The following is a 23,875-nucleotide window of genomic DNA, read 5'->3' on the forward strand; positions in this document are numbered from 1 at the left end:
CAGCATGTGAGGTGGTATGGTTGCAAAAGTTATTAGTAGATTTGGATGTGCAGGGAGATGGTCTAGTTGTCATTCATTGTGACAACATGAGCAGCATACAGCTAGCTAGGAATCCAGTGTTCCATGCTAGGACAGAACACATTGAGGTGCACTACCACTTTGTGAGAGAGAAGGTACTTGCAGGAGAGATTGACTTGGTATATGTCAGCACACAGGATCAGATAGCTGACATTTTCACAAAGGCGTTGGGTGTGAAAGGTGAGAAGGATCGAAGCTTGCACGCGAGCTATGGCGGGAGAGCAAGAGCAAGAAAGAGAGGGACAAGAAATGGGAACTCCAACAGTCACAATGTGTGACCGGGCCTTCCTTTTTTTACTAGTCACTAAAATGAATGTAAAGAATAAAGTGACGTGACGGGTGCCCGCCACCTGCAGTGTGCAGTGGCAGGTACTGTCAGTGTAGTAATACACGGGGCGGCACGGCGGAGGCGCCTTTACCCCAACAACCTCCCACTTAAAGGCGAATCGGCCCCAGTGAGAGAGAAAAGAAAAGAAACAGACAGTATAACTGTACATAGGTACAAGGGATGAGGAAAGGCAACATCTCATCCAACGTCCATCAATCTCCTGAGGAAGGCAAAACGCTCAATAGTGAGGCTTTTCGTGAGCAGATCTGCAGGATTCTCGTCAGTGGAGATCTTGACAAGGTCAACAGACTTGTCCTCCACGACACCACGTATGAAGTGATACCTCACCTCAATGTGTTTCGTCTTCGCATGGAAGACCGGATTCTTAGCCAACTGAATGGCACTCATAGAATTCGAATGCAGTGTAGGTATAGCATCAATCCCAAGGTCAGCAACTAGATGGCCTAGCCATATGGCCTCCTTGCAAGCCTCAGTGGCTGCAACATACTCGGCCTCAGTGGTAGACAAAGACGTACACTTCTGAACCCTGGACATCCAAGAGACAGCACCTCCAGCATAGGTGAATACATAGTCAGAAGTGGACTTCCTACTATCTGCATGTCCTGCATAATCGGAGTCAGTGTACCCCACGACCCCTGTATCCTGGCTGCCATAGCAAATACACATATATGTTGTGCCCTTTAGGTACCTCATGATACCCTTCACGGCATCCCAATGTTTCCTGCCAGGTGTAGCCATATAGCGTACCACAACACCAACTGCAAAGGCAATATCTGGACGAGTGGCTATCATGGCATACATCAAACTACCCACGGTTGAAGCATAAGGGATCTGGGCCATCTCGACCCTCTGCTCATCTGTCTGCAGACAATCGGCCTATGATACCTTTACATAAGAAGCAATGGACAGCCAACAGGCTTTACGTCCTGTATGCAGAAGCGCTCAAGGACTTTATGAATATACTCCCTTTGTGACAAGTAGAGGAGTCCCTGATGCTTGTCGCGTCTAATGTGCATACCAAGTATGTGAGAGGCTTGTCCCAAATCCTTCATCTCAAAGCTCTTCTTTAGCTGAGATTTAAGAGCATCTAGCTCATCATGAGGTTTCCCTGCTATCAGCATATCATCCACATAGAGTACCAAAATAAGCAATTAACCATCACGGGCTTTCTTCGTGTAAAGACACGGATCCATAGCACTCCTGCTGTAGCCCTGTGATTGCATAAAGGCATCAAACTTATGATACCATTCCCTAGGTGCTTGCTTCAAGCCATAAAGACTTTTCTTCAACTTGCACACTAGGTGCTCCCTGCCAGGTTCTGCAAAGCCCTTAGGCTGCTCCATATAGATCTCATCATGCAAGTCCCCATGTAAGAAAGTCATCTTGACATCCATGACCCTATGCTTGGTACTGGCTTTGATTGCTTAGCTTGACTTAAATCTTTATTAGATGGATATCAAGTGTGAAAATTACACGGTGCAGCGGACAGAATTTGGGAAGCGATAGAGAGTACACAATAGAAAGATGAGAAAAAAATTTCTTTAGCTCCAAACACTAATACAAAGTTATTCTGTCCACTCATGCGCTTCCACTATGAAGCTTAGATGGTGATCTAGATAGAAGATAGGTAAAGAGCTTAAGGCTAGCTAGAATAACTCTGATTGGGTGAAAGATAGATAATGGATGGCTGTGAAGGGGTTTAGCTATAGGATTATTGTGGTCATAGAGCTGCTTCACCCAACGTGGCAATGGCTTTTCTAGTGGGGTGATGTTAGGTTAGTGAACTTTTTCCTCATCATCTGAAGATAATGCTTCCTTCTCCTTAAGGATAGGGATAAATCTTAGGATAGATTCATAGTGGACTATTTCGTTGCTTGATGATAAAGTGGAAGAACTTGCCTTCTCCTCCTCCAATGTATGCGGCTGCTCCTTGAACACCACATCACGGCTTGCAATGATCTTCTTTACCTCTTAGTCATATAATTTGTAAGCCTTATGCTCATCACTATAACCCAAGAAGATACATTTTCTACTTTTTGGTTTTAACTTGTTTTTCTTCTCATCTGGAACATATGCATAATATTCACATCCAAAAAATCTGAAATGTGAGACAGATGGTTTTTTACTAGTGTAAGCCTCATGAGGCATTTTTCCCTTAGGAGCCTTTGTATAGCTCTGATTTAGAATGTAGATTGCAAGATTAACAGCTTCGGCCCAAAAATGGTTAGGCAATCCCTTGCCCTTTATCATGCATCTTGCCATCTCCACAATGGTGCAATTCCTGCGTTCCACAACACCGTTCTGCTGAGGTGTGTGAGGCATCGTCAATTGAGGCTTAATCCCTTTGCTCTTGCAAAATTCTTCAAACTCCTTTGAGTTGAACTCACCACCACCATCTGTTCTAAATTTCTTCATAGTTTTCCATGTTTCATTCTCAACAAGTTTTAGCCATTCTTTAAACTTACCAAAATCTTGAGCCTTATCATGAAGGAAGTACATCGATATCTTTCTATTGTAGTTGTCAGACAATCAACATAAAATAAGAAGATCCCCCCAAGGCCTATGTAGGCATCTTACCACACAAGTCATCATGCACCAACTCTAGTGGAGCCTATGCTCTATTCTTGCTTTCTTGTGGGAATGGCTTTCTTTGTTGCTTGCCCATCATACAAGCTTCACAAGGTTCCTTCAATTCAGTCTCACTGTAGGTAGGTGAGCAACCATACCTTAATTGTGCATCTCCTTCAACATTGCAAATCCGATGTGTCCAAACCTTTCATGCCAAAGCTTACTTATTTCCACTCGTGCGGTGACTGTAAGAGCACTTAGCTCATACAAGTTGTTCCTTCTTTCTCCTTTGCCAACAACTTTGCCAGCACTGTCAAGAATTCTGCACCTATCTTCTTGAACCTCACTTCATGACCAAGATCAGTTATGGCAGCAAACTAATAACAGATTTCTCCTAATTTCGGGAACATACAACACATTTTTGACTTCATCATTTGCATCAAAAAAATAAATAGTACATGTGCTACCTGCAGTAGGGCATTTTGCATCATTTCCAACCGTCACAGTGATGGATTCTCATAGAGGCTGCATATAATTGTATAGACCTTTTTTGTTGGTCATGTAACGGGAGGCCCCACTATCCAACACCCATGAGTCAGTGGTAGATTCTTCTTGAGCCAAAGGGCACACTTTCTCAATGGTCACCAAGAATAACTCCAACTCTGCTTCAGCCATATTGACTATCTCTTTCCCTTTACTTTTAAGGGTACCATTCTTTTCATCTACCTTCTTGACATGACAATATGTGATTGCATGTCCTTTCTTCTTACAGTAGAAGCACTCTCCTTGAAACTTCTTACCACTCTTCTTCTTTTGGTCACCAGCATTTTTGGTGGAGGAACCACCTTTGCCTTTGCATTGGCAGAGAATGCAACATCTTCATGGTTGCTTCCTTCTCGGGCTTTCAGCCTCAACTCCTCCTCCATCAATAAAGCACAAAACTCCTCAAAAGTCAAAGCTTGAGGTCTCACGTGAGTATTAAGGGCAGTTACTAGTCCATCAAACTTTTGTGGACAAATCTAAAGACACCTCCTTGCTAGCTCCTCGCTAGTCTTTTATATCCTAGAGTCAGCCATCTGGTCGCACAAATTCTTAATTCGAGTGATGAATGCTTCAACTGTCTCTCCTTTAGCAAACTTCTCCGCTGCTAGTTGATTCTCCAAGTTTTGAATCCTTGTTTGGTTTCATGTTTCATACTGACTCCTGAGTACATACCAAGCCTCTGGTGCTTTGGTTGTATGTTGAATCAAAGTCACAACACCGCCATAACAACTTGTAACTAAGACACACAATGCATTTGCATTCCTTTGTTTCCAAGCTCGTAGAAGATCTGCATTTAGAGGAATCATCACACTAGAATTTGATGGGTCGGGGGTAGAGGCTATGGTTTTGTGTCCAGTCTCCAAAAGCTCATAAGAATCAAGGATAGTTGTAATTTTGAACTTCCACAAGGTGTAGTTTGTACCATCTAACTTGGCTTCGCTAAAGGTTGGTGGATGAATCCTCAGTGTTTGAATAGCCGGTACAGTAGCACCACCTCCTGCATCGCTTCCTGATGTGCCAAAACCGCTTCCAAAAGATGACATCGTTCCTCTTTGCTATTGAAGCCTTTGCCTCTTGCGCACTCTTCGATTCCTAGAGCCCCTTGATACCGTATAAAAATTACACGGCACAATGAACAGAATCTGAGAAAGAGATAGAGATTACACAACAGATAAGAGGAGAAAAAAAATTGCTCCAAACAAGTGACACAAAGATGGCTCTGTCCACTCATGTGCTTCCACTGTGAAGCTTAGATGGCGATCTAGACAGAAGTCAGATGAAGAGCTTAAGGCTGGTTGGAATAACTATGACTAGGTGAAAGATAGATAATGGATGGCTATGAAGGGGTTTAGCATTTATAGCTTGCAAAGACGGTTAGGTCCACATGAACGATCTATCATATGAGCCTCCACTAGTCAGCTAGAAAATATTCCTTTTATCGTCGGGCCGAGGGCGCTACCCTCGGACCCGCACCAGGGGGGATTGCTGGCCCCCCTGGGACCCCCTAGCTTGGGGCTACTTCCAGGCCCACCGATGCTAAAATAGGGGTCCCTGATAACTCCCTTATCCTACAACTTGATGCAATATGCCTCGAGTTACTATTAACTTAAGTACTTCATCTAACCCAAAGATTAGACCCACAACAGTCACCTTTTTGCCATCTGGTCACATAGACCTCGTCTGACATACAAGTTGTTAGAATATCAAGCTCTCGTTACTCTTCAGTTAGTCTATCTTCATGTATGTGACCGGATACAGCTGTACATGTGTGTGACATTCAATAAGTCGGTGTAGTCAGTGACTTAACCACAGTTAGTCGTGGTCAGTCATACCTATGTGTGTAAGTCTCTTTCAGTTTGTATGATGGAAGAATAATGAAATAAGAACAACAATAAGCTGAGGCTCATCTTTTACTCCACTTTGTCTCTCTCCCTCTCTTCCAACATGGTATCTGAGCTTGAATGCCTGAAGCTTGAAGGCTTAATAATGGCCATTTGACATCAAGACATCAGATCTGAAGAAAACGTCATCAAAGGAGACTGTACTTGCTGTAGTCCCTTTTTTTTTTGCAGAAGCTATATCTTGCTACAGAAATGATTTTTGGAGAAACGGCCAATGTTATCTGACCATTTTGATGTGGTCTACAACTTTACAGAAGAAAGTTTTTTCAAATTCCTCACAGATTTTGAGATATTCAGCACAGACCTATGTAGACTGATTGTTTGATGTAGCAAACAGTAGGTGATTCCAGGGCACTGGTGGCTTTCATCCTAACAATGTATATGCCCTTATTATCATGCATTTGAGCATGATATTGGAGTATTAAATGCTCAGTTTTTGATCTTATTTGCAGGCTGGAAATAATGAACTGGTTGCTGTCCTGAATTTGGAAACAATATACCTACAAGGTTGAAGTATATGTGATGCTTATTTGCTATTGACAATGCTTGGATCATATCACTTGAGTGGTAGATGCTTTTTGGGATATTGTGAGTGCTGAAAGTCCAAAGTTTGGACTGATTTGTTGCTGGTTATACTAGGGTATTGATTGGTTATTGTCTGTAGGAAGGATACCTATCATCTTCACTTGACATGCATGCAATATATTATGATCGGTTGGGCATGTATCAACTTCTACATAGAGTGGAAACTGAATGAGATGTTTTGGTGCTGCTTTGAGGTCTAAATACTCTTGTTTTAATAGAGAAAATACTACTGGTTATAGTATTGGGCTGGCTGTATTTGGTATTGCTACTTGCATACAGTACAAATATTGATACTTGTATGGACATAGTTTGTTGATGGGATGTTTTGCCACTACCATAGAATGTTTTGAACTAATTTCAGTTGACTATGTTTTTTTCATTGTTGGAATACAGTCTACAACAAGCAAGTTGTCACGAAAATTGTCCTGAATTGTAGGAAACTGTCATGAATAGTAGAAAACTGGTCTTGAACTGTAGGAAAAGGAGTTAAGATACTTACGAGTTGTATACATCACTGAATACCTAAGCTGCAACTATGGCAAATGCTCAAGGCACTAACAATATCACTTAAATTGGTTGGCAGAGGTTATTGGGACTTATGTACAGGTGATGAGGCTGAACCTGAAATGCATAAAGGAATCTGACAAATGATTAGAAAAGGTCTCATAAGCTATGGACTGAGAGAGCATGCAAGGTGTTACATTGGTTTTCTTTATGTATATAAGATGCTATGGTTATACAGATTAGTGGATGCAGTTCTCCAAAGGATGCATGGAACATAATCATGAAGAATTATGAAAATATAACACATACAAAAAAGATTAAACTAAAGCAACAATTCAATAACATGTCTAGGAATGGCAAAAGCATTCAGGCCTACACTAGAGAGGTCAAGAACATAGTGGATAAGCTTGCCACCATTGGATCTTCAGTGTCTGAGGATGATATGATTGCAGTGCCATTGAATGGACTTGGCAAAGAGTATAAAGCATTTGATACGTCTATTTCTGTGAGAGCTAAATTCCCTGATTGAGATGAGCTGATTACTTTGCTGCTGCATGAGGAAGTTAAGCTTGGGCTGAATACAGGTTCTAGTATGTCTCAAAGCAAAGACATTGTTCTTTACTCTAGCCAGCGTGGTAGAGGTGGCAGAGGCCGTGGCTCTTTTCAAGGTCGAGGAGACATTATGAATAGCATCAACAGAATGCTTGGCATGGCACAAATACACATGGCTAGCGTGGATCTGGCGGCTTTAGAGGCAGGGGGAGATCACCCCATGGTAGAGGTGGCGGATCTGGCTCATGGTAGTCAAATGATCAGTCAAATAGAGATAAGGACTGTCATTCCTACGGCAGATATGGACACATTGCAAATGATTGTTACAAGAAGTAGGGAGATATGAAGGCAAAGGGCAAACAATATGGGCACTATGCATCTTCTAACGGTGCTCATGATGACTAGGTTGACAGGTTGTTTGCCATGTAGCATATGTCTAAGAATGCATCTAGGAAAAACAGAGATGAGAGATGGTACATTGATTCAGGGGCTTCAAATCTTATGACACCCCATGGAGAATGGTTTGATGAGATGGTTGCATGTTCACATGGACATGTTTGTATTGGGGATGACACCCAACATACTATTCAACATAAAGGAGTTGTACCTTTTTTTATGTTTGCTGGCAAGAAAAAGAGCTTGCATGATGTACTACATGTACCTATAATAACCAAGAATATTTTGTTAGTTGGACAGATGGCAGAATAGAATCTACAAGTGAGATTTAATAGAGATGGATGCTTTGTTGAAGAATATGGTAATGGCTTCAAATTGATTGTTAGAGGCCAAAGAGATGGCAGAATGTTTACTCTTGATGCGTCAATTCCAAAATTGAAAGCAGCCATGTTTGCACATGATGATGGTGCTATACAGGATGTTGAGATACGGCATAAGCGGATTGGCCATGTGAATGTACAAAAGCTAAAATCTATGCAATAGAAGGAGATTGTGCTTGGACTGCCTAAGTTCAAGTATCATGACTTTGGACATGTATGTGATGCATGTCAGTTTGGAAAGCAAGCACGGTTTCCATTTATGAGACATGTACGGAATAGCTCATGACCCTTGCAATTGGTACATTCAGATGTATGGGGTCCATCTCATAATGCTTCGTTTGGTGGTGCTCGTTACTATGTATCCTTCATTGATGATTTCAGTAAGTATACTTGGCTTTACATACTGAAACATAAGGATGATGTATTTGATGCATTCAAGGACTTCAAGAAGCATGCTGAAAATGAGTTGAGCTGTAAAATTTCATGTCTTAGATTAGATGGAGGTGGAGAATATGTCTCTAATTACTTTGATAGGTACCTTGCTAAACAGGGATCAAAAGACAGTTAACTTGTAGCTATACACTACAACAAAATGGTGTAGTAGAAAGGAAAAATAGGGTACTGATGGAATCGGCAAGTGCTATGTTGAATGAGAAGAGTTTGCCAAATGGTTATTGGAGGGAAGCAGTAGTGATTGCTGTCTGTGTGTTGAATAGAACCCCTATAGCAAGGATTCATGATGTAACTCCATACGAGAGGTTGTATGGTCATAAGCCTGACATTTCACACTTGAAGGTATTTGGCAGCATTGCATATGTGCATGTTCTTGATGAAAAGATGAAGAATTTGGATCCTAAAGCTGTCAAGAGTGTTCCTTGGTTATGCACAAGACCAGAAAGCTTACAAGTGTTATGTACCGTCTACACATGGGACATTGATTGGCAGAGATGTTGTTTTTGATGAGTTGGCATCGTGGTATGGTTATCCTATTGCAATGGCTACTGATGGATTAGGCAGCACTAGTAATGCTGAAAATACACCTACAGTGAGTACATCTATGAGTGGTTCTATAGGTGATGGGTCACCTATAGTAAGTCCTTGGTCAGGACGCTTGCGGAGTCGTATTCCTACGTCCACTAACACGGATATGTCAGTGAGGGGGAGATTGGATAAGGGAAAAGAAAAGATGCTTGAGGATGTAACAAGTTCGCTTATAGCAGGCTATGAGTCATCTAACATCGATAGTTTGAATAGCGAGTTGGGCATTTCGTCTATTATGACACTTGGAGCAAGGCAAAGTCATTATGTACCACCTCATGAGAGGCAAGCTTAGAGTGAGCCACAGTTACGGAGATATGAGAGAGTTAGAAAACCAGTTGACAGGTTTACATACACTAGTTATTCAACCCGCCATTATGCATATATGGCTAGTGTGACAGGTTACAAAGAACCTACAAAGTTTGATGATGTAGTTATAGATGATAACTGGTGTGCTGCCATAGATGAGGAGTATGCAACCCAAGCTGAAAATGAGACATGGGAATTGGTTGAGTTGACTGAAGGCAAAGTCCCCATTGGTTGCAAATGGGTGTACATGGTTAAGTGCAAGTCAAATGGTTCATTAGAATGCTATAAGACCAGGCTAGTTGCAAAAGGGTATGCATAGCAATATGATCTTGACTATGAGAAGACTTTCTGTCCGGTAGCTAAAATGGCAATAGTCAGAACTGTCATTGCTTTCGCAGCATGAAAAGGCTAGAAATTATGGCAAATGGACATCAAGAATGCTTTCTTGAATGGTGATTTGGTTGAGGAAGTATATATGGAGTAGCCTGAAGGCTATGTTCACTTGGACTTTCCTACACATGTATGTAAGCTAAAAAATGCTTTATATGGACTGAAATAGGCATCTAGAGCATGGAATGCTCGGATCAGTAGTTATTTACAGCTTCATGGATTTAGATTGGGTGATGCAGATCACAGTCTGTTCATAAAGAAGACAGATCATGGATATGCGTTTCTAATGGTTTATGTAGATGATCTTATCATCACTGGAGATTATGAAGAGGGCATTGCTGAAATTAAATCATATTTATAGGCTGAATTTAGAGTCAAAGATCTTGGTGAACTACTAAAGTATTTTCTTGGGATTGAGGTAGTCTCTACACCTCAAGATATATGGCTGCTACAGAAGCAATATGCTCATGACATGTTACAGAAGTATGGTATGGCTGAATGCAAGCCTATGGAGACAGCTCTTGATCAAAATGTCAAGTTGCAAATTGATGTTGGGAATGACATAGAGAATGTGACCATGTATCGACAGATGGTGGGTAGCTTGATATACTTGACTATTACCCTATCCTGACTTATGTTATGCAGTGGGACTGATTAGTAAGTTCATGTAGAAGTCTCGCAAACCACATTTAGATGTAGTCAGGAGGATCATGAGATATGTAAAGGGTACTACAGATTATGGGTTGTTTTATGCATATGGAAAATTTCTTGATTTGATAGGGTTTACTGATGCTAATTGGGCTAGTTGTGTCTAAGACAGGAGGTCAACCAGTGGTTATGCATTTGGATTGGGCAACATTATGATTAGTTTGTAGAGTAAGAAATAGCCTACTGTTGCATTGTCTAGTACAGAAGCTGAGTACAGAGGAGCTACCTTAGTAGCTTGCGAAGCAGTTTGGTTGATGAAACTATTGAAAGACTTGGGAATACAGCTGGAAAGCAGAGTGAGATTACATTGTGATAACCTCAGCAGTGTTATGTTGGCTAGCAATCCTGTCTACCATGCTAGATCCAAACATATTGAGGTTCACTACTATTTCATCACAGAAATGGTTCTTACAGGGAAGATTGACTTGATTCATGTGAAGACTAAAGACCAGGTAGCATATATATTTACCAAGTCTCTTGGTAAAGAAAAGTTCATATATTTCAGACAACTACTTGGAGTTTATCAGATGGTTTGAGCTTGAGGGGGAGTGTTAGAATATCAAGCTCCTGTTACTCTTCAGTCAGTCTATCTTTATGTGTGTGATCGACATTAGTTGGATACAATTGTACATGTGTGTGACATTCAATAAGTTGGTGTAGTCAGTGACTTAACCACAGTTAGTCTTGGTTAGTCATACCTATGTGTGTAAGTCTCTTTCAGTTTGTATGATGGAAGAATAATGAAAGAAGAATAACAATGAGCTGAGGCTCATCTTTGGCTCCACTCTGTGTCTCTCCCTCTCTTCCAACACAAGTTAGGACTCAACCAATATAGCTTCCAGCACAAGTTAGGACTCAACTAATATTCGGGCTTAGATATGGCTTCTCCTCATAATGGGGGCCTTATATTTTTTAGCACCATGGATCGTTGGTGGCACCTTATGAGGGTGGGGCATTGAGCATATCTAACATCAAGATGGATTTTCTTTATGGGGACTTGTATGATGAGATCTACATGGAGCAGCCTAAGGGCTTTGTAGATTTGGCAAGGAACACCTAGTATGTAGATTCGAAAAGAGTCTTTATGGCCTTAAGTAGGCATCTAGGGAACGGTATCACAAGTTTGATGCCTTTATGCATTCACAAGGATATTCTCGTAGTGATATGGATCTATTTTTATAACAAAGAAGGCTCATGATGGTGACCTTATGATTTGATCCTCTATGTGGATGATATGTTGATTGCAAGGAGTGCTCATGGTTAGTTGGATGCCTTGAAAGATCAACTCAAGAAGAGCTCTGAGATAAAGGACATGGGACAAGAGTCAGATATTCTTGGGATGCACATTATGCTGATCACTCTAAGGGACTCCTCTACTTGTCCAGAAGGAGTACATCCAGAAGATCCTTGAGCGATTTCATCTACAAGATGTTAAGCCTATTGGCTGTCCTTTATCTTCTCACATGAAGGTTAGTCAAGACGATTGTCCGCAATCTAACGAGTAGAAGGCCATGATGACCAAGATCCCTTATGCATTTGTAGTGGGTAGTTTGATGTATGCCATGATAGCCACTTGTCCTGACATAGCATTTGTAGTGGGAGTTATGGCACACTGTATGGCTACACCTGGCAGATAACATTGGGATGCCATAAGGGTATCATGAGATGCCTAAAGGGCACATTAGCTATGTGCATATGTTATGGTGGCGAGGACACAAGAATCATGGGGTACACTAATTTTGATTATGTAGGACATACAGACAGTAGGAAGTCCACCTCTTGTTATATCTTTGTTGGAGGTGTTGTATATTAGTTGTCCAAGGTGCAAAAATGCATGGCCCTATCTACTATAGAGGCAGAGTATGTTGCAGAGCCATTGAGGCTTGTAAGGAGGTTCTCTGGCTAGGCAGCATACCCTTGGTATTACTAATGTGGTCCCTACATTGCATTTGAATTCTATGAGTGCTACTTAGTTGGCCAAGAATCTGGTCTTCCATGCGAAGACAAAGCACATTGAGGTGCATTACCACTTTATTCATGAGGTCATTGAGGACAAGTCCATTGAGCTTATTAAGATCTCCACTGACCAAAATCCTATAGATTCACTCACTAGAATGTTGAGACGTCAAGCTCTTGTGTGTGATCGATAGTGTCTTAGCTATGTCCACCTATATCAAAAAGTGTGGGACATTAAATAAGACAGGTTAGTCGGTGTGACCTAACTAGAGTTAGTCCTGGTTAGTTAAACCTAATGTATGACTTACACTTGGGTAAGTGAAAAAGTATAATGGAATAATGAATGAGATGAGATGAGAGCATATAGCTCCTCTCCGTTGCCCTTCTCTTTGTCTCTATCTCTTAACATGGTATTAGAGCCATCTTGGATGGGCTCTTTGCAGCTTGACAAAGTGAAGAAGACCTGAAGATTGAAGAGGTAGGATCTCTATGAAGAGGAGTAGGTTGCCATTGTTCATGTTGAGTAAGTGTCAAGTCATTTATGTTTCTCTTTGCTATTGGAGTGTGCCTGGTCCTATCTCAAGCATTTGGAGGCTTCATTGGCCACATTAGAGAGAGCATTGATCATCATTGGGTTGGAGATTTTCTAGAATACATATCAGGCTACATCACGTGATTGCGTTTGCTATTCAAATGATTCCCCATGGCTACTAATCAATAAAATAATCGCTACTCAAGTGATCTACAACTTGCATACACACTTTGGAAGATACTTGAAGGTTCATGACATGGCAATGCATTGATGGAAGCTCAATTTGAAGGTTATGCACATGTACACAGACTTGGAACAGAGAATGAACTACTGTAAATAGTGAATATACAGCATACACTAGATCTTGGTTGAAGCATTGAAGCTATCTTACATGCATTCTTGGCTCCATTGAAGTGTAGATACATCATGGAAGACATATCTATTGTGGCTTATGCATTTGAGTTTCAATTTCTTGGAGAAAATACTCAGATCTGGAAGTATATGACAGGTTGGAAACTATCATAAAACTGTGGACAACAAGCACTCATTGGTCCTGAAGCATTACATAACATTGGTTAGCTTTTGTCAAATGTATGACATGGCATATGTTTGCTGAGTTTCTGGAGGACTAAGATGAGCATTGAATGCTCATGAAAGCTAAAGTTTGAAGTTGGAAACAAATGCATTGATGTTATCTTGGCTAGTTACAAACATGGAATGCATTCTATGACATTGTCTTTTGAAGATAGTGTGTTTATGGTTGTTTGTATGGCCATGTATTGACCCCTACATTTGATGGAACATGTATGAAGTACTTTGAGGAACTTTTGAATTGGAATAAACCTTGAGCTATGCATTGGTTGATTGCAATCTGCAAGCAAGATGTTTGACACATACACTTGATGTACATGAATTGAATTGTGCCCATATGATTATGTATGGACTCCTGCATGAAATAGCAAATGTCTTGGATGTTTTAAAGAATGTGTGAAATGTATACATCTTAGTTTTAGTCTTAAAAGAGCTGCTAGCTATTCACAGTTTGTAGATTTCAGACTACATGTTTGGTTGACAGCAATAAGGTTGCATGATACAGAGTTCCAGCAACTACATGGTCTATGTGTTGGCTAATGTATCTACAGGTTATGCCACATGTTTGTGGAGGATTTTGAGAAGTTAATGGACTGAAATAACCTAATTAGAGTAGACAATTAATTGCAAAAAACTGTCATAAACAATCAAAGACTATAGTTGGTCAGTTAGACTTGTTGGCTTGTAGGAAGTCAAGCATTGACTAGCCATTGTTTGTTACAATATGGCAAATGCAGACATGACTAAAAACATAACCCAGATAGTGGGGGAATATCTTGATAGCAATAAGTATTCCATATGGAAGTTCTGCATGGAGAACTTGTTGATAGGTAAAGGATATTGAGACTTGGTGATAGGTGTTGAAGCTGAACTTGAAATCCTAGAGAGGAATCCTACAACTAATCAAAGATGAGTGCATTGAGCTTGGTTGGAAAGAGCTCGTAGGGTGCTACATTGGTTATCTTTGTGTATCTTGGATGCCATTGTAATGCAGATCATGAAATGCAAGTCACCAGTAGATGAATGGAACATATTAATCAAGTATTATGGCACAACGACTAGTGCCAGGAAGATACAATTAAAGCAGAAATTCAATAACATGGAGAGAAAAGGAAGATCTATACATGATTATGTCATAGAGATTAAGACTATTGTGGATCAACTGGCATCCATTGGCGCACAGGTTGAGAATGAAGACATGGTTGCTGTGACATTAAATGGTTTGGGATTTGAATATAAGTCATTTGATACTTCCATCTCTGTGCAGGCTGAAATGTCGGGTTTCAATGAGCTTGTTGCATTGCTCATTCATGAAGAGGTTAAACTAGGATTGGCTACACGCTTTAGCAATTCCAAGAGCAAGGATGTTGTCTTCTATTTGAATCAATGTGGCCATGATAGCCGTGGTAGAGGTTATGGTTCTGGTAGAGGAGGCCAACAAAATGTATCTTATGGCAATAATAATCAGCAGGGTTCAAATGCAAGAGGAGGTGGAAATTTCAAAGGCAGGGGGAGATCTAGCCTTGGAGGCAGAGGCTCCTAGTAGCAGCAACATCCATTTGATGATCCTAATAAGGATAATGATTTTCACTACTATGGAAAGCGCGGTCATATTGCCAAGTACTGCTGGAAGAAGTAGGGCAATCAAAATGGCAAACAACATGGACATTATGCATCGTCCAGTCATAGATTGTTTGCCATGACTTATGTGAAAGACATGGTTGCTGAGAAGTCTACTGAGGATACTATTTGGTATATTGATTCAGAGGCATCAAATCATATGACCCCTCATGGTGACTGGTTTATTGACATGGTGCTTGAGAGGAATGGCTATGTATGCATAAGGGATGACACACAGCATAGCATTGAACATAAAGGCAAAGTGGCTTTGGTAATCCATGATGGCAAGAAGAAGAACTTGCATGATGTATTGCATGTCCCGTCAATTACTAAAAATCTATTGTCTATGGACCAGATGACTGAGCATAATTTGCAGGTTAGGTTTAATAAGCATGGTTGCTTCATTGAGGAGTTTGGTAATGGTTGCAAATTGATTACTCATGGTCATAGTAATGGCATGATGTTTACTTTTGATGCCACTTTGCCACAACTGAAATCAACCATGTTTGCCCATGGCTCTGGCACAGTTAGAGATTTAAAAATATGGCATAAAAGAGTGGGGCATGTTAATCTTCATCGACTGCAAATGATGCAAAAAAACAACTTGTTACAGGTCTACCCAAGTTTACTTACTCAGATATTGGTCATGTATGTGATGCTTGTCAGTTTGGTAAACAGTCAAGGTTGCCATTTTTCAAGCATGTAAGAAATAGTAAGAGACTGTTGCAGTTGGTTCACTCTGATGTGTGGGGGCAAGCCCATAATGCATCTATGGGTGGCTCTAGGTATTATGTGACATTCATTGATGACTTCAGTCAGTATATTTGGGTTTATATACTGAAAACAAAGGATGAGGTGCTTGCTGTTTTTCAACAATTTAAGCAACTAGTTGAAAAGAAATTCGATTATTGTATCTCTTGTTTGAGATCTGACAGTGGTGGAAAGTATGTGTCAAATGAGTTTGACAGTTTTTTGGCTAAAAATGGCATATGTAGGCAGCTTACATGCATTTACACTCCACAGCAGAATGGGGTAGCTGAATGGCAGAATAAAATCTTAATGGAAGATGCGCATGCAATGATGAATGAGAAGAAGATGCTACTCTATTATTGGGCCAAGGCTGTTATGACAGCCATGTATATCTTGAATAGGACTCCCACTGCAAGTATTCATGATATGACACTGTTTGAGAAACTGTATGGCTACAAGCCTGATATCAGTCACATGAAAGTATTTGGTTGCCTTGCTTATGTGCACATCCTTGATGAGAAAAGGAAGAAGTTGGATCTGAAAGCACATCAGTGTGTCTTTATTGGTTATTCGCAGGAGAAGAAGGCATATAAATGCTATGATGCCTCCACTCGGGAGACACCAGTTAGCAGAGATGTTATCTTTGATGAGATGGCCTCTTGGTATGCATCACCATCTATAGTGCCATTGGATATATCTTCTACACATGTTTCTACAGTTGACTTGCAACAGAGTACTGCATTGATAGGCCCTAGTGGTATGACGGTATCTCCATGGACACTTCTACACATGTTTCTACAGTTGACTTGCAACAGAGTACTGCATTGATAGGCCCTAGTGGTATGACGGTATCTCCATGGACAGGGATATTGTGGAGCTGTAGCTCACCGTCCATTGACACCACTATGTGAGTGAGGGGAGGATATGATATGGTGGACATCAAAGGGAAAGAAAACGTCATTGAGGATGCATCATCTAGTATGATGACACCTAGCATGATGACTTCAGGCTATGACTCAACTAACAGTCTAGATAGTGAGCTTGGTATTCCAATTGTGTATACACTTGGCAGTAGAGGTAGAATAGGTATGTTTCACCTCATGAGAGAGGGGAATCAAGTAGTGCACCACAACTTAGACGCTCATAGAGAGTCAGGTACCCTGTGGATAGGCAGACTTACAGTGGTTATTTTGCAAAGCATATGCTTACATGACAAAAGTGACGGAGGTCAAATAACCTGCTACATATGTTGAAGTAGTGATAGATAAAGATTGGTGCACAGCTATGGATGAGGAAGTATTAGACTTGGCTAAAAATAGAACATGGGATCTTGTGCCACTGCTAGAAGGAAAGAAGACCATTGGCTGCAAATGGGTCTGCAAGATTAAATGCAAGTCGGATAGTAGTGTAGAGAGGTACAAAGCTAGGCTAATTGCTAAAGGATATGCTCAACAATATGGGTTAGACGATAAGGAAACATTTAGCCATGTTGCCAAGATGGCAACCATATGAATAATGATCACATTGGTTGTTGCTAAAGGTTAGAAATTGCAGCAGATGGATGTTGGGAATGCATTTCTCAATGGTGATTTAGCAGAGGATGTTTATATGGATTAGCCTGAAGGGTATGTACACCTTGATTTTCAGAATTATATATGTAAGCTGAAAAAAGCATTGTATGCAGGCTCCAAGAGCCTGGCATGCAAGGATCAGTAATTACTTGCAGAGTTTGGGATTCATTGTTGGGAGGGTTGATCATATTCTATTTACAAAAAAGATAGGGTAGTACTTGTTATCTATGTTGATGGTTTGATAATCACAGGTGATAATGACTTGGGGATATAGCATGTTATGCGGAAGTTGAAATCTGAATTTGATATGAAAGACTTAGGTTAACTGAAGTATTTATTGGGTATTGAGGTGATCAAGGCTGAAAATGGTTTATGGCTGATGTAGAAATACTATGCCATGGAAATGCTAAAGAAATATGGCATGGCTGAATGTAAACCACTAGATACACCTCTTGATCAGAATGCCAAGTTGGACATTAGCACTGGAGCTAAAATTGATGATGTGACTATGTACAGGTAGATGGTTGGAAGTCTGATCTACTTGACCATCACCAGGTCTAACTTGAGTTATGATGTTGGGCTCATAAGTTAATTCATGTAGGAGCCTAGAATGCTACATTTGGATGCTGTTAGGCAGATTATGAGATATATAAAGTCCACTGTAGATTATCGACTCTTTTATGTGAAAGATAAGCCCTTGACACTGGTTGGATACACAAATGCAGATTGGGCAGGATGCTCATATGATTGTAGATCTACAAGTGGTTATGCCTTTGGATTTGGAAGTGGAATGTTCAGTTGGAGCAGTAAGAAGCAACCTACCGTTGCATTGTCTAGCACAGTGAGGCAGAGTATAGGGGTGATGCATTGGTAGCATGTGATTGCATGGTTGCTCAAGCTTATGGCTGATTTGGACATACAAGTGGATGCTCTAGTGACCTTGTTATGCGACAATATCAATAGAGTACTATTGGCAACAGATCTAGTTTATCATGCCAGGACTAAACACATTGAGGTACACTATCATTTTATTAGAGAGATGGTTCTTACAGGGAAAGTAGATCTTATGCATGTGAAGACTGATGAACACGTTGCAGATATCTTTATCAAGTCTTTGGGTAAAGATAAGTTTAGTCGATTCCGAAAACTACTTGGTGTACATGTTTTATCTTGAGCTTGAGGGGGAGTATTGAGACTTCAAACTCTTGTGTGTGACCAATAGTTCTTAGTTGTGTCTGGTTGTATCAACAAGTGTGGGACATTAAATAAGTCAGGTTAGTCGGTGTGACCTAACTAGAGTTAGTCATGGTTAGTTAAACCTAGTGTATGACTTACACTTGGGTAAGTGAAGATGTAGAAGAGCGGGGTCAGATAAACTAAGCTCCTCAAGTCCGCCTCTCATCACACATTCAAAAACCGTGTGACCGGCCCCACCTCCAAGTGAAGGGCATGCAACCCACATTGCCGCCATAGGAAGCCTTGACCAACAACTCTGATGGTGTAGATAGGGTGTAGTCCCTTTCAATACACCGGCTTCCCTTTTTGGTCTATCCTTTCGAGGATGTGCCCTGTCCCACTCCACGACAACCAGTCTGCGCGACTTAGCATAAACTAATATCCGCTAATGACTGGAGGCAACGCGAACATCAGCATGGGGGCCATTCCTCTACAACAAACACCGCATGCCTCACCCCTCCCCTTCTTGTCATATGCGCTTGATAAACCACACTAAAATCCCTTCCATGCAAACAGTTGTATCCTATATCCAGGTCTAACCCTTGGATTGCGTCTTGTAGGCTTCCTTTTTTGGAGGAACACATGGAGAATCATGGAGATCTGGCATGCAAAGACGCTCTTCGCAAAAGACGGGAGCATGTGGCACGCACCCCTCGACCGGAGCGCTATGTGCCCACCATCAAGAGGTATGCCAAGAAGCGAGGCCCTAAGCGACACTGTCCAGGGTGAAGGCCGGAGAATCCTCAAGTCAAGAAAGTCGAGACTCAAAACGTACAATAGGTGGCAGCACTAGTGCCACGAACCCCCAGCTCACGCTTGGGCCCCAAATGCTCAAGGGCAGAAAGGGTAGCTCGGGAAAGAGAAGAATTTAATGAATTGTTTAAAGACATTCTGGAGACGGTAGTAGGCCGGGACTACACCATTCATGTCCCAGCCGACATGTTCCCTACCCAACCCCATAAGAGCCCCACACCAGCAGAGCCCCAATCACTCGGTCACCCAGACTCGCCCCGCCTCGTACAAATAGAGTAGCCCCATGCTGTAAAAAGGGCTTATCAAATGCTACCTAGCCATAACTTTTTGTCTTTAAAAGGTTAAATGTTGACATGTTCCCGAATTGTACGAACTATTCATATCTGCGTTTAATATATTCCACGTCTTTAGCAAAAGAAAAAGCTAATCAAGCACAGGTGATAAATGTCTAAGTCAACACCATAGAATTCAGATAAGTGATGTCTCCTTGCATTGCACTAGTTTATTATAGTTGCGGCATATACCATGCATGTACTCTCATGAAGCGACAAGTGGATACAGGATGAGATAGGTCTTTGAGCGAAAGTGTTCAATGCCTGGTCACCGCAAGACCATCGACTCCACAAGGAGCCGCGACAAAGCCACGCTGTCGAAAGCACGAATCACCCTTGCCAACCGCCCACATCACATGGGCCACGCTCCCTTTTTGGGTCAAGCTCTATAGTTGGCTCATGGCGGTCGTTACCTCAATTGTGCCAACATTGCATGTGTCGCAAGGAGGTTTGCAATATCTCAAGTGTATCTCCCCATTTCGCCAACTGCTTCTCTAACAACGAGGCTAGGGCGCAATCATCATTGTGTTAGAATATCAAGCTCGTACATGTGTGTTTGACCGACATGAGCTGGACACAGCTAGTCTGGCTAGATCAGTTAGGTGTATTAAATAAGTCGGTGTTACTTCTAGTGTGAATGGTCTTTATGACCTTAGGTTGTATATGCACTATGTGTGTGCAAAATAAATAATAAGAAGAATAGAGAGAGGAAGCATGTTGCTTCACTCCGTGTTGCTCTCCTTCCTGCTTCCATGAAATCTAACATGGTATCAAAGCCATGAATGGGCTCACTGGTGGAATGCACTGAAGAAGAAGACTTGAAGACTGACTTGAAGGGCTGGAAAAAGAAGAGGACTGACTGTCATTTCCATCAATGGTCACACAGAGGTATGTACTGTGAAGCATTGGAGTCTCATTGCTTGAAGCAGGAGTTATGGCTTGCTGAGGAGCCTTCCAAGGACTGATTGAGCACCAGTGAGTGCATTATTATTATAGTAATAAGCAAGATGTGCAGCAGCACAGATCTGCCCAGCCAGCGTGTTTGCGCCTGTTTTCAGGCTGAACTCCATGGCTGAGATTCAGCACATGGACTACTCACCAAGGCTCCATTGAGCATCACCAAGAGTGTGGCTTGTCTGGAGACTCACCAAAGCTCCATTGAGCATCAACAAGTGGGCAAATCTGATCTGAATATACTCTGAACAGTCTGTGTGGACTGTGCCTATTATCAGGCTGCTCTCATTGGCTGAGATTCAAGAAGTATAGCACTTGTCAGGTGGCATAGAGCTTGGATGCATACCAAGGAAGGTTCTTGAAGGGTATACCTTACTATTGCTCTTGTGGGAGCTCATGTGGGAGCTGTAATAGAGGTGTACAGGTCTGAATACATAGGGATGAACTGTCATTGAACTTATAGTGACATTATACACTTGGGAAGTCTGCATTTTTGGATGCTCTTTGGCATGTACATTGAACTTGAATGTAGCACTTGATGCTTGGTAGAAGACATGTCATATTTCTTGGGTATTTTGACATAAACTTGGAGCTTGGAATGGCCTGATCTGAGACCCTGTGATAGGCTGAAAACATTAAAAAATTTGCAGACATAAAGCACAAATTGGTTATTTTTGAAGAACTAGTTGGCTCGGTTTGTTCCACAGGTACTTGAAGACTTGGTCTATGACTGTTGAATGCTTGAGCATTGGAAACAGAAGTGATGCAAATGGTATATGGGTTTTTGGGACTGAAATTAATCCCTGTTGCCAGTGCATTGGTTGTTTGAAATCTGTGAATTTATTTACGATATTCATATATGCTGGTTATATACTGTTTTGTGGTTCTATGCCTATGCATGGCTTGACACATGTACTAGCAGGTATCCATGGAAGTTTGGGACATGTATGACATGTATACTACTCAGTTTTGGGCTTGAAATCACTGCTGGTCACTCACAGAATTACAGTTTTCAGACTGCATATATGTACCTTGGCAGTGAGGTTGTAGGAGTTCAAACCGAAGTGAATACATAGTATTTGCATTGACTGCTTTACTCACAGGTTAAGCCACTTGGTTGTGAGCTATTTTGGACTGTTAGTGGGCTGAAATACCTTGATTTTTTACTGCAATTAATTGCAGAAAATTGTCATAAATAGTTCCGGAACTGTTAAGAAGATCTTGGTTTGCAGGTAGTCAGGCAAGGTCTACAACATGGCAAATGCTGATAGAACTGATAATGTAACCCAGAGTGTGGGAGAAAAGCTTGATAGCAACAATTATGCAATATGGAAGTTCCGCATGGAGAACTTTCTGATAGGCAAAAGATACTGGGACTTAGTGACATGTGTTGAGGTTGAACCTGAAGTTCCAGATAGGAATCCTACAGCTGATCAAAGATGAGCGCATCGAGCTTGGACGGAAAGAGCTCGCAGAGTTTTACATTGGTTGTCATTATGTATCTCGGATGCTATGGTGATGCAGATCATGAACTGTAAATCCCCAGCAGATGCATGGAATATGTTGGTCAAATACTATGGCACAACTACAAGTGCAAGGAAGATACAACTGAAGCAGAAATTCAATAACATGGAGAGGAAGAATAGATCCATACAAGATTATGTCACAGAGGTTAAGACCATAGCAGATCAGCTGGCATCTGTTGGCTCACAGGTAGAAGATGAGGATATGGTTGCAGTGACCTTAAATGGCTTGGGTCCGGAGTACAAGTCTTTTAAATGGCTTAGCTACAGGGTCAAGCAGCTCAAAGAATAAGGATGCAGTTTTTTACTCGAATCAGCGTGGTCGTGGTAGTTGTGGTAGAGGCTATGGATCTGGCAGAGGAGGCCAACAGAATGCATCCTACAGTAATAGCAATCAGCAGTCATCAAATGCAAGAGGTGGTGGAAACTTTCGAGGTAGGGGGAGATCTAACTCCCGTGGGCAGAGGCTCATGGCAGCAGCAGCGTCAGTCAGACAATCCAAATAAAGATAAGGATTGTCACTATTGCGGAAAATATGGGCATATTGCAAAGGACTGCTGGAAGAAGCAGGGAAATCAGAAGGGCAAGCAACATGGACATTATGCTACGTCCAGTCAGGCAGATGACTCTAGTGATAGACTATTTGCCATGCAGTATGTCAAAGATAAGACTGCTGAAAAATCATCTGATGATGTAGTGTGGTACATTGATTTAGGGGCGTCGAATCACATGACCCCTCATGGTGATTGGTTCATGGATATGGTGGCTGAAAAGCATGGCTATGTATGCACAGGTGATAACACGCAGCATAGCATTGAGCATTAAGGCAAAGTGCCTCTTGTGGTCCATAATGGCAGAAAGAAAAATTTGCATGATGTATTGCATGTCCCTTCAATTATGAAGAACTTGTTATCTGTTGGTCAGATGACGGGAGCAGAACTTGCAGGTTAGATTCAATAAGCATGGCTGCTTTATTGAAGAATTTGAAAATGGCTGCAAGTTGATAGCTCATGGTCACAAGAATGGCAGAATGTTACTCTTGATGCTTCCTTGCCAGAGCTGAATTCACCTATGTTTGCCCATGGTTTTGGCACAGTTAGGGATTTGGAAATATGGCACAAGAGAGTGGGGCATGTCAATTTGCAAAGGCTGCAAATTATGCAAAAGAAACAGCTGGTTACAGGGTTACCAAAGTTCCAATATTCAGATATTGGTCATGTATGCGAGGCTTGCCAATTCGGTAAGCAGTCACGATTGCCATTTGTCAGGCATGTATGACAGAGTACACGTCCATTGCAGTTAGTGCATTCTGATGTTTGGGGGCTAGCTCATAATGTATCTATGGGAGATTCCAGATATTATGTATCCTTCATTGACGACTACAGTCGATATACCTGGCTTTACATATTGAAAACAAAAGATGAAGTCTTTGCTGTTTTTCAGCAATTTAAAGCACATGTTGAGAAGGAGTTTGAATGCTACATCTCTTGCTTGAGATCTGATAGTGGTGGGGAGTATGTATCAAATGAATTTGATGATTTCTTGGCTGAAAATGGCATTCGTAGGCAGCTCACCTGCAGCTACACTTCGCAGCAAAACGGAGTAGCTGAAAGGAAGAATAGAATTCTGATGGAAGCTACTAGGGCTATGATGAATGAAAAGCATATGCCACTTTACTATTGGGCAGAGGCTGTTATGACAGCCGTATACATTTTGAACAGGACTCCCACTGCAGGTATTCATGAGATGACACCGT

The sequence above is a fragment of the Lygodium microphyllum genome, chromosome 14 (assembly GCF_053477565.2).
Source record: "Lygodium microphyllum isolate KBCC chromosome 14, Lygodium_microphyllum_v1.1.10, whole genome shotgun sequence".
Lineage (NCBI taxonomy): Eukaryota > Viridiplantae > Streptophyta > Polypodiopsida > Schizaeales > Lygodiaceae > Lygodium > Lygodium microphyllum.